The following is a 12,170-nucleotide window of genomic DNA, read 5'->3' on the forward strand; positions in this document are numbered from 1 at the left end:
ATTTGTCTTCTTTGCTTACAATGTAAAGAATCAGGGGTAAGGTGTTCTAGGCAGAGGGCCAGGGCAAAGGCCCTGGTGTGGGAACAAATGTGCTTATTTAAGAATCAGGAACGTAGAGGCCATGGTGGCTGGAGCATAGAGAGTAAAGGCCAGAGTGGTCTGGGATGAGATAGGCAGGGGCCTGAGCACGTAGGGCCAGTGGTGGCAGTTTGAAATATACCTGGAATCCTGGGTTTATTTGTTTGGGTTCTAATAGTTCCTCTTTCAGATTCTCACTGTGAATTCTGGACATATCAGTAAATAGTAGCAGTCTGCAGGAAAAGTCATGCTCTCTGAGCAGCTGGAAGTAGAAATGTGGGGGAATTTTGTACAAATCCAGAAATTTGTACTAAGATCAGAATGGGTGGTTTGTTTCATAAAGAATTGCACCTGGGAGGAGTGATTTCAGCAGTCTAATGGGAATCCTACTCAATGTTCTCTCCCTCATATGGAAGCCCCCAGAGCCCTCACAAGGCAGCATAGGTTATGGGGTTACGGTTCTCACCACTTATTATGGCCTCTCTGTCACATTAGACATCCTTATTTTGAGCCTAGATTTATTTTCTAATAGTTTTAAAGAAACGTTATGAACCCCGTGATTGCCTAATGTCCTAGATCCTTCTTTGGAGAGTGCATCTGGAATTTGGATAATATTTCAAAATCTATAATGCCAAATGGCTTATTGATTTTACTGTTTAATCACTTTGTGATTATGAGTAATATGTGCTTATTAAATAAATTTTAGAAATACAGAGTATTATAAAGAACACAAAAATCACCCATAATTCCATCAGCCAGTGATAGCAAGATATTTTTTTGTAGTTTTCCTAGTCTTTTTGCTATGCAAATGTGTATTTTTACAAAACTAGAATCCTATTGTGTATCCCTTTTTGCATGTGCCATTTAAAGGTCTTCATAATTATAATGGCTTTGTAATTCCATGGCATTTCACTCATTTATACTTTTCTAAGTTTTTATTAAGAAATGAAAAATAGGGATGCCTGGATGGCTCGGTTGGGCGTCTGCCTTCGGCTCAGGTCATGATCCCAGGGTCCTGGGATCGAGCCCTGAGTTGGGCTTCCTGCTTAGTGGGGAGCCTGCTTCTCCCTCTGCTTGTGCTTGCTCTCTCTCTCACTGACAAATTAATAAATAAAATCTTAAAAATTAAAAATACATAAATAAAAATAAAAAGATCAGTGGTTGCCAGGGGTTTAGAGAGGGGTGGGGGGTGAATTGGTAGAGCACAGAGGATTTTTAGGGCAGTGAAACTACTCTGTATGATACTTTAATGGTGGATACATGTCATTATGTATTATCCAAACCCATAAAATGTACAACACCAAGAGCGAATCCTAATGTAAACTATAGGTTTTGGGTAATAATGATGTGGCTATGTAGGTTCATCCACTGTATACAACAAATGGACCACTCTGCTGGGCAATATTGATATGGGGGAGGCTATGCATGTATTGGGGCAGGGGTATATGGTAAATCTCTGTACCTTCCTCAGTTTTTCTGTGAACCTAAAACTATGGGAATATCCTGTGCCTCCAGTCTTTTACCTAGTGTTTTCAGTTTCCATTTATGATTCCTACTTATATCACTTATTAATATGTTGGCTGCAAAATGGTGATTTTGTGATTCTGTATTCCTTCTACATTTATTTGTATTTTTTGGTAAAGATGAGCTTTCCCTCCCCACTTTATTTTTCCTCTTCTTCATCATTATCATCATTATTATTTTTTTATTTTTTATTTCTTTTTTAAGATTTTATTTATTTGACAGAGAGAGAGAAAGCACAAGTAGGCAGAGCGGCAGGCAGAGGGAGAGGGAGAAGCAGGCTTTCCACTGAGCAGGGAGCCGGATGTGGGGCTCAATCCCAGTCATGACCTGAGCGAAGGCAGCTGCGTAACCGACTGAGCCACCCAGGTGCCCGTTTTTTTTTTTTGTTTTTTTTTTGTTTTTAATATCAGTAGGGTCTCAGATCCTTTTAAAAAAAAATTCAGTGTGATAGAGGCACCGGGTGGCTGAGTCACCCATGGTTAACCATCTGACTTTGGCTCAGGTCATGATCTCAGGGTCCTGGGATTGAGCCCTACATTGGGCTCCATGCTCAGTGGGGAGTCTCCCTCTCCCTCTGGCTGTCCCCCTGCTCATGCTCTCTCTCTCAAATAAATAAATAAAATCTTTAAAAAGTTCAGTGTGATAGAATCCATTCCTGTTGTTCATTTTGATGCTCAGATTGTCCCAGATTTGGCTAGTGGGAGTACTTTCCAGCCAACTTCAGTGTTCCTTTGACATGTTCCCTACAATTTGTGAGCATTTCCTTTTCTTTCTGGCACAGGAGTGTTCCAGGCCTAGCTTGTATTTTCTCTGTTCCAACCTGGGAATTGGATTTTTCTCCAAAGATTCCTGGTTTCTTTTAGAGGGAAATGGTACTTAGAAACCAAGATCTGAGCTATACATGTGCTCATTATTACTGGGATATCATTGATTATAGGCTCTTTTGGTCTTTAGAGCTAGGAAATACATTTATTTAAAAAATTGTATTCATACACAATGCTCTAAACTTCAATCCTTCTCCCATTCCATATTTGTATCTCCATTCTCCCAGAGTGAGAACCTAGTTCTCAGAATCAGTGTATTTATTCATTTGCTTGGTTTTACAGTAGGTTCAAAATAGTTTCAGATATTTCCACTACAAACAATAAATGTAAAGTTCAAGAGTTTTTTTTTGCAGTTTTTTAAAAATATATCCCACTTAAGCTATTTAGTCAGAGTACTATATAATTGGATTTTTGTTTGTTTTTTTTCCAGCCTTATTGAGGTTTAATTGTATGCTAGGTATATATCCCCAGAACTATCATCGAAATTAAGATAATGAGCATATTCATTACCCCTGAAAGTTTCCTTATCCCCTTTTAAAGTCCTTCCCTCCTTTTCCTGCCCTCTAACCCTGTCCCTAGTGAACCACTGATCTGCTTCCTGTCCTTATTGATTATATTTTGGTATAAATGAAACCACATAGGGCATTCATTCTCCTTTGGGGCATCTGGCTTCTTTCACCCAGCAAAATTATTTTAAGATTCATCCATGTTGTGTATATCAACTATTCATTTCTTTTCATTGCTGAGTAGTATTCCATTGTATGGATATACCCCAATTTATTTATCTATTCCCTGTGGGTTCTTTCTTCTTCCCTCCCTCCGCTTTTCCCCCCTCCCTCCTTTTCCCTTTCTTTCTTTGCTACCGTAAATAAAGCCACTATGAACATTCATGTAAAGGCTTTGTATTCGGTGCTTTCATTTTACTTGGATTAATGGATTTTGTCATCTCTATCAGCTATCCATGTCTTGGGGAATTGCATAGAACTGAGTGAGAATAGAACATAGTGACATTTTGCTAGAGACTTTCCTTTAGATTAAACATTAATGTTCAGTGAATAAGATTATTTATCTGTCTATAGATCCAAGTGACTGTTTTCTAGCCCACAGACCACCATCTATTTACAAGACTCTCAGGGTAGACTGTTAAATGCATTAGTTGAAATGAAGTTTTTTTTTTTTTAATGTTTTATTTATTTGGGAGAGAGAGCATGAGCGGGGGGAGGGGCAGAGGGAGAAGCAGGCTCCCTGATGAGCAAGGAGCCAGACATGGGGCTCTATCCCAGAACCCCGGGATCATGACCTGAGCTGAAGGCAGACACTTAATCGACTGAGCCACCCAGGCACCCGGAATGAAGTTTTTGTGAGAAAGGTACCTAATAGAGTCTTTTAGGAATCAAATTGTGTAAAAAGTTGTGTAGTCCAGTAAGTTTCGGTGCCTAAAAGAATGGCAGGTCCCAAAGAGAGCAGAGGACATCAGGAGAGCAATACAGTGTGCCACAGTGGCAGGGGAAAGGAATGCATTCATTTAGTCATTCAGTAATATTTATTGAGCACTTACTCTTTGCTAGGCATTGTCATGGGTGTTGGGAATATTGCAGGGAATAAAATTGCCTCTACAGATGGGATTTTCATTTATTAGGTATAGACAGATGGTAAGTACATAAACAAGGTGTCAGAAGGTTTTAAGTGCTATGAAGAAAGGGGGACTAGGTAAAGTATAAATGTGGTGTGGTGCTATTTTATGTAGCATGGTCAAGAGAGACCTTACTTGATCAGGTGACTTTTGAGTGAGCCATGAAAGAAGTTAGGGCTAGACTGGTGGTTGTCTAGGGAAAGAGCATTCAAGACAGGTAGGATAGCAAGAGCAAAGATCCAAAGGCAAGAACTTTCTCAATGTGTGGAAGAAACAAGGAGCCATGGTAACTGAAGCAGAGTATCCTGGGATGATGGTGGTAGAAGAGAGGCCATGGGATCAGACTGCATGGGGCCTTATTATGTGAGGTGGGAGCTATTGGAGGGTTTGCGCAGAGGAATGAGATCTGGTCTAGGTTTTAAAAGATCACTCTCACTGGTATGTAGGGAACAGGCTAAGGGAGATAAGGTCAAAAGACTAATTAGAAGGATTCTGCAAAATCCAGGCAAGAGGTGATGGTGGTGGCTTGGTGCTTAGTAGTTGGATTGTGGATATGTTTTGAAGATAGAGCAATAGGACTTGTTGATGAAGTGGATGTAGATTGTGTGAAAGAGCGAAGATAAGGATGGATTCCGAAGTTTTTGGATTGAACAACTTGAACATGCCATTTTCTGAGCTTGGAAAGATTGGGGGAGAGGCACAGATTGGGGACAGATAAAAGTTTAGTTTTGGAAACATGTTAAATTTGACATGTCTGATGCCTCCAAGTTGAGATGTCTAGAGGGCAGTTAGATTACGGAGTTGAAGTTCAGAGGAAAACTACATTGAAGATAAAAACATGGGCTATATCTGTATACATCATGGGACAGGATAAGATCTTCCCAGAGATAAGAGAAGCGGTCTGAGTGACTAAGTGCTGGGCACTCAAAGGTGGGGAGGGGGATGAAGATTGTCTAGGAAAGAAGATTGAGAAGAAATGGCTACTGAGGTAGTAGAAAAGAGAAAAATGCTATGGTTACCCACCTCCCTCAAAATGTATTTCACAGAGGAAGTGATCAACCATGTTACTTAAAGGTTAGCAGTAGGGCCACCCGGGTGGCTCAGTCGTTAAGGCTCTGCCTTCGGCTCAGGTCATGATCCCAGGGTCCTGGGATCGAGCCCCACATCCGGCTCCCTGCTCCATGGGAAGCCTGCTTCTCCCTCTCCCACTCCCCCTGCTTGTGTTCCCTCTCTCGCTGCTCTCTCTCTGTCAAAAAATAAGTCAAAAATCTTAAAAAAAATAAAAAATAAAGGTTAACAATAGCTAGGATAGTATAAGGAGTAAGAATTGACTGTTAGATATTTGCAATATTTGCAAACCAATCAACGTGATACATCACATCAATTAAGAGTAAGGATAAAAAACCATATCATTTCAATAGATGCAGAAAAAGCATTTGACAAAGTACATCCATTCATGATAGAATCACTCAATAAAGTAGGTTTAGAGGGAACATACCTCAACATAATAAAGGCTTTATATAAAAAAACCCGCAGCTAACATCATCACCAGTGGGGAAGGAACAAGACAAGGATGTGCACTCTCACCATTTTTATTCAACAATGTACTGGAAGTCCTAGCCACAGCAGTCAGACAACAAAAAGAAGTAAAAGACATCCACATCAGCAAGGAAGAAGTAAAACTTCTATTTGCAGATGACATGATGCTATATATAGAAAACCCTAAAGACTCCACCAAAAAACTACTAGAACTGATAAATGAGTTCAGTAAGATCACAGGATATAGAATCAACATACAGAAATCTGTTGCATTTCCATACACTAATAAAGCAGCAGCAGAAAGAGAAATTAAGAAAACAGTCCTGTTTATAGTTGCGCCAAAAATAGTAAAATACCTGGGAATAAACTTAACCAAAGAGGTGAAAGACCTGTACTCTAAAAACTGTAAAATATTGATGAAAGAAATTGAAGATGACACAAAGAAATGGAAAGACATTCTATATACTTATGGATCAAAAGAACAGATATGAATAAAATGTCTATAGTACCCAAAGCTATCTACAGATTTAATGCAATCCCTATCAAAATACCAACAGCATTTTTCACAGGACTAGAACAAATAATTCTAAAATTTGTATGGAACCAAATAGGCAAAGCAATCTTTTTTTTTTTTAATTTTTTTATTGTTATGTTAATCACCATATATTACATCATTAGTTTTTGATGCAGTGTTCCATGATTCATTGTTTGTTCATAACACCCAGTGCTCCATGCAGAACGTGCCCTCCTCAATACCCATCACCAGGCTAACCCATCCCCCCACCCCCCTACCCTCTAAACCCTCAGTTTGTTTTTCAGAGTCCATCATCTCTCATGGTTTGTCTCCCCCTCTGACATACTCCCCTTTTCTTCCTCTCCTGTTATCTTCTTCTTTTCCTTTTTTCTTAAAATATGTTGCATTATTTGTTTCAGAAGTACAGATCTGTGATTCAACAGTCTTACACAATTCACAGCGCTCACCGTAGCACATACCCTCCCCAATGTCTATCACCCAGCCATCCCATCCCTCCCACCCCCAACCACTCCAGTAACACTCAGTTTGTTTCCTGAGATTAAGAATTCCTCATATCAGTGAGGTCATGTGATACATGTCTTTCTCTGATTGACTTATTTCACTCAGCATAACACCCTCCAGTTCCATCCACGTCGTTGCAAATGGCAAGATCTCATTCCTTTTGATGGCTGCATAATACTCCATTGTGTATATATACCACATCTTCTTTATCCATTCGTCTGTCGATGGGCATCTTGGCTCTTTCCACAGTTTGGCTATTGTGGACATTGCTGCTATAAACATTGGGGTACACGTACCCCTTCGGGTCCCTACATTTGTATTAGGCAAAGCAATCTTGAAAAAAAATTGGAGGTATCACAATTCCAGACTTCAAGTTATATTACAAAGCTGTCGTAATAAAACCAGTATGGTACTGGCACAAAACATAGACATACAGATCAAGGGAACAGAATAGAAAGCCCAGAATTATAATTATATAGTCAATCTTTGACAAAGGTGGAAAGAATATGCAATAGAAAAGGTCCCTTCAACAAATGGTGTTGAGAAAGTTGGACAGCTACATGCAAAAGAATGAAAGTGGGCCACTTTCTTACACCATACACAAAAATAAACTCTAAATGGATTAAGGACCTAAATATGAAACCTGAAACCATAAAAATCCTAGAAGAGAGCACAGGCAGTAATTTCTCTGACACTGGTTATAGCAATATCTTTCTAAATATGTCTCTTGAGGGCCATGGAAAGAAAAGCAAAAATAAACTTTTGAGACTGCATCAAAATAAGCTTCTGCACAACAAAAGAAACAACCAACAAAATTGAAAGACAACCTGCTGAATGGGAGAAGATATTTGCAAATGACATATTTGATAAAGGGTTAGTACCCAAAGTATATAAAGAACTTACACAACTCAACACTTGAACAGAACAAATAATCCAATTAAAAAATGGGCAGAAGAGAAGAACAGACATTTCTCCAAAGAAGATATCCAGATGGCCAACAGACACATGAAAAGATGCTCAGCATCACTCATTATCAGGGAAATGCAAATCAAAATAACAGTGAGCTATCACCTCGTACCTGTCAGAAATGCTAAAATGAAAAACACAAGAAATAAGTTTTGGCGAGGATGTGGAGAAAAAGGAACCCTTGTGTACTGTTGGTGGGAATGCAAACTGGTGCAGCCACTGTGGAAGACAGTATGGAGGTTCCTCAAAAAATTTGAAACAGGACTACCCTATAACCCAGGAATTGCACTATTGGGTATTTACCCCCAAATTACAAAAACACTAATTCAAAGACATACATGCACCACTGTGTTTATTGAGGCATTATTTACGATAGCCAAATTATGGCAGCAGCCCAAGTATCCATCAGTAGATGAATGGATAAAGAAGATTTGGTGTACACACACACACACACACACACACACACACACACACACACACACACGCAATGGAATATTATTCGGCCATAAAAAAAGAATGAAATCTTGCCATTTGCAACAACATGGATGGACCTAGAGAGTATAATGCTAAGTGAAATAAGCCAGTCAGAGAAAGACAAATACCATATGATTTAACTCATATGTGAAATTTAAAAAATGAACAAAGGAAAAAAAAAAGACACAAACCCAAAACCAGACTCAACCATAGAGAACAAACTGATGCTTACTATAGAGAACAAAGGGGAGGTGGGTGGGGGCATGGGTAAAATAGGTGAAGGGGATTAAGAATAGATTTACCTATTTTTTTTTAAGATTTTATTTATTTATTTGACAGAGCAAGAGAGCACAAGCAGGGGGAGCAGCAGAGGGAGAGGGAGAAGCAGGCTCCCCATGAGCAGGGAGCCCGACGCAGGGCTTGATCCCAGGACCCTGCGATCATCATGACCTGAGACAAAGGCAGACACTTAACCCACTGAGCCATCCAGGCGCCCCAAGAATAGACTTATCTATTTTTTAAAAATATTTTATTTATTTGAGAGAGAGAGCATGCATGAGCAAGGGAAGTGGCAAAGGGAGGGAGAGAAGCAGACTGCCTACTGAGCATGGAGCCTGATGGTGGGGCTCAGTCCCAGAACCCTGAGATCATGATCTGAACTGAAGTCAGCCGCTTAACCGAATGAGCCACCCGGGTGGCCAAAGACTAGACTTATCGTGATGAGCACTGAGTAACATGGAACTGTTGAATCACTGTAATGTACACCTGAAATTAATATAACATTGTTAACTACACTGGAATTAAAATAAAATTAAAATTAAAAAAGAATAATTGGCTGTTGGATTTAGCAGTGTGGGAGTCCTTGGTGCCCTTGATGAGCAGTTTCAGTGCCATGATAGGGGCTTAAACAAGAACAGGTGGAGAGAAATTGGAGACCCCAAAAGTAGACAATGTTTTGAGGAGTTTGGTATACAAGGAAATGAAAAAAGCAGTAAGTGAAGGGGTATCTGAGGTCAAGGAAAGGCTTTTTTAAAAGTTAAAAGATTTTATCCTCTTGACTTTTTGCCAGTGGGGCTTATCAGGTAGGGAGGGAAAAATGGATGATGCAGGAGAGTTGGGGGGCAGTCCATACTGGCTCAAGCCAAGGCCTGGGAAAAAGCCTTTGCCTCAGCCTTAGTGTTTGATAGAGAGGAATGCCCCTCAGGGCAAGGTAATCATCTTCATCTAAACTTCTGTGATCTTGGGCAAGACCTTGCTGAGCCTCTAGGTTCACTTCCACAAGATGAAATTCTGCAACCTGAACTCTAGATGTGTTGTTTTCTTGTTCTGGATGAAGACAGGGAAGGATGTGCATGTTTTTAGGAACAAAGAAGAATCACCAAAGCAGAGAAAAGGGCTGTGAATCAGGTTGGAAGGCCAGTTTAGCTATGTAACTGAATGCAATACAGTTTAAATAGCTCTCTATTGCATTTCAGCATTTTTTTCTCAACTTAGATGATGAGCATCATTCCTTAAATTACAGATTTAAGACAGGGGCCCTTGGGTGGCTCAGTTAAGTGTCCTACTCTTGGTTTTGGCTCAGGTCATGATATCAGCGTCCTGGGATCCAGCCCTATGTCAGGCTCAGGGCTCAGTGTGGAGTCTGCTTGTCCCTTTCCCTTTGCTCCTCCCCCTGCTCACTCGCGCGCTCTCTCTCTCTCCCTAGAATAAATTAATAAAATCTTTTTAAAAAATTACAGATTTAAGACATCTTTTTTTTTTTTTGGTAGACTTCATGCCCGGTGTGGAGCCCAATGCAGGGCTTGAACTCACAACCCTGAGATCAAGACCTGAGCTGAGATCAGAAGTTGGATGCTTGGGGCACCTGGGTGGCTCAGGTCATGATCCCAGGGTCCTGGGATCGAGCCCCACATTGGGCTCCCTGCTCAGTGGGAAGCCTGCTTCTCCCTCTCCCACTCCCCCTGCTTGTGTTCCCTCTCTCGCTGTCTCTGTCTCTGTCATATAAATAAATAAAATCTTAAAAAAAAAAAAAAAAAGTCAGATGCTTAAGCAACTGAGCTACCCAAGGTGCCCCTAGACAGACCTTTTTATTATGTATTTGTTCTATCCTCCTTCTCTCTTGCCCCAGAAAGTTGTACCACCTTTTCCTGAGACAACTTGAATATTGTTGGACTGATTTTTCAGAATAACCTAAATCAAGAGTTTAAGGTGACTTCTGTTTTTTAATTTAAATTTTATTTAGTTAACAAACAATGCAGTATTGGTTTTTGGAGTAGAATTCAGTGATTCATCACTTACATATGGCACCCAGTGCTCATCACAACATGTGTCCTCCTTAAGAATGCAAACTGGTGCAGCCACTCTAAAGAACAGTATGGAGATTCCTCAGAAAGTTACAAATAGAACTCCCCTAAGATCCACCGATTGCGCTACTAGGTATTTACACAAAGGATACAGAAATACAGATTTGAAGGGGTACATGCACCCTAATGTTTATTAGCAGCATTGTCAACAATAGCCAAACTATGGAGAGAGCCCAGATGTCCATCAGTTGATGAATGGATAAAGAGGGGTGTGTGTGTGTGTGTGTGTGTGTGTGTGTGTGTGTGTGTGTGTGTGTGTGTGTGTAAACAGGAATATTAGCCATCAAAAAGAATGAGAACTTATAATTTGCAATGACGTGGGTGGAGCTAGTGTATTTCAGTCAGAGAAAGGGTGATTTCTTGTTAGAAATGAAGTAGTGCCAATTTTGATACCATTTCCTGTCCTCCTTTTCTGCGTGCCAGGCTTTAAGACACAAAGGGGCAGAGTTTGGGTGTGCTGGGAGCAGAAGATTTTTTTGTAATCTGCATCAGGAAAGCATGTCAGATAATGACCCATTTGTTCAGAGTGACTTTAAAGACCTTTAAACCTCCTTCCCAATAATCCAGGGGGTGGGAGCCTCTGTTTGTGGGTTTAGTTTGCATTTCCTTGATTACTTAAGCCTTTTTCTTAGCCTTTTTCCATATGCTTATGACCAATTTCACTTTTGAGCGAAATTTTTGGAGCACTTTTCTTTCCTTTCATCTATTTCTTACTGATTTATAGAAATTCTTCATATCTGGATATGAATCTTATTGGGTACATGTAAACACACATCTTTCCCTTCTATGTTGCTTGATTTTTTTACCCCCTTGTGTTTTCTTTTTTTTGCAGTTTTATCCTCCTTTTTAAATTGTATTTTTGATGAATAGATGTGTTAATTATAATGAAATTGAATTTATTTTTTCCCTTTATGTTTAGTGCTTTAGGGCTACCCCAAGGTCATAAAGATACTCTATTTTCTAGAAGCTTTAAATGTTTTACCTTCACATTTAGGTCAATGATCCATCATGAAATGATTTTTGTATGATATAAGGTAGGGGTCAAGGTTCATCCCTCTCTTCCCCAAATATGGTTATCTAATTGATCCAGCACTCTGCATTGCATTTTCTTGTACCTTTTGTTGTAAAGCGAGGCATAGAACATACGTAGTTCTGTCTCTGAACTGTTTTTTTTTCCCACATAACTTTCATGAAGGGAAATGGGAGTAGAGAAGAATTTATGCAGTGTGTTGGCTAAGAGCATATGCTCTGGAGACAGATCAATCACCTGGGTTCACACTCTCTCTATACTACTTACAGCTCTTTGAGCAAGTTTCCTTATCTGTAAAATGGGAATAATTGTGGCATCATCTACTTAATAGGGCTGGTTTGAGGACTGAATGAGTTAGTGTTATGTATGTATGTAGACCCAATGCCAGGCATGGAGCCCAATGTCGGGCTCAAACTTGACTGAGGTCAAGACCTCAGCTGAGACTAAGAGTCTGACACTTAACTGACTGAGCCACCCAGGCGCCCCAGTGTTTATGTGTAACATGAATAAATCTAACTGATAACACGCATTACTGGTGGGGTGAGCCCCAATGCTAGTGACTGGAGCAGTTACTGTATGCCCTCGGGCATGACTGGGGAGGCAGTGCATTGGGTCCATATCTAGCAGGGCTCACCACAGACCTGGTGCTGGGCCTACAGCCATTCACCAACTGCTTCATCTGTCCTGACTTCAGAGTTCCCAG

At 40.2% G+C, this 12,170-nt stretch overlaps 1 protein-coding gene across 5 annotated transcripts in view; it reads left to right on the forward strand.

Annotated features, from left to right (window-relative positions):
- The window catches only part of RAD54L2 (RAD54 like 2), a 112,215-nt gene that overhangs the window by 47,123 nt on the left and 52,922 nt on the right, over window positions 1-12,170 (forward strand). The window lies entirely within an intron of this gene.

The sequence above is a fragment of the Callorhinus ursinus genome, unplaced genomic scaffold, assembly GCF_003265705.2.
Source record: "Callorhinus ursinus isolate GAN/ISIS: 27379988/994484 unplaced genomic scaffold, GSC_fseal_2.0 scaffold15, whole genome shotgun sequence".
NCBI lineage: Eukaryota > Metazoa > Chordata > Mammalia > Carnivora > Otariidae > Callorhinus > Callorhinus ursinus.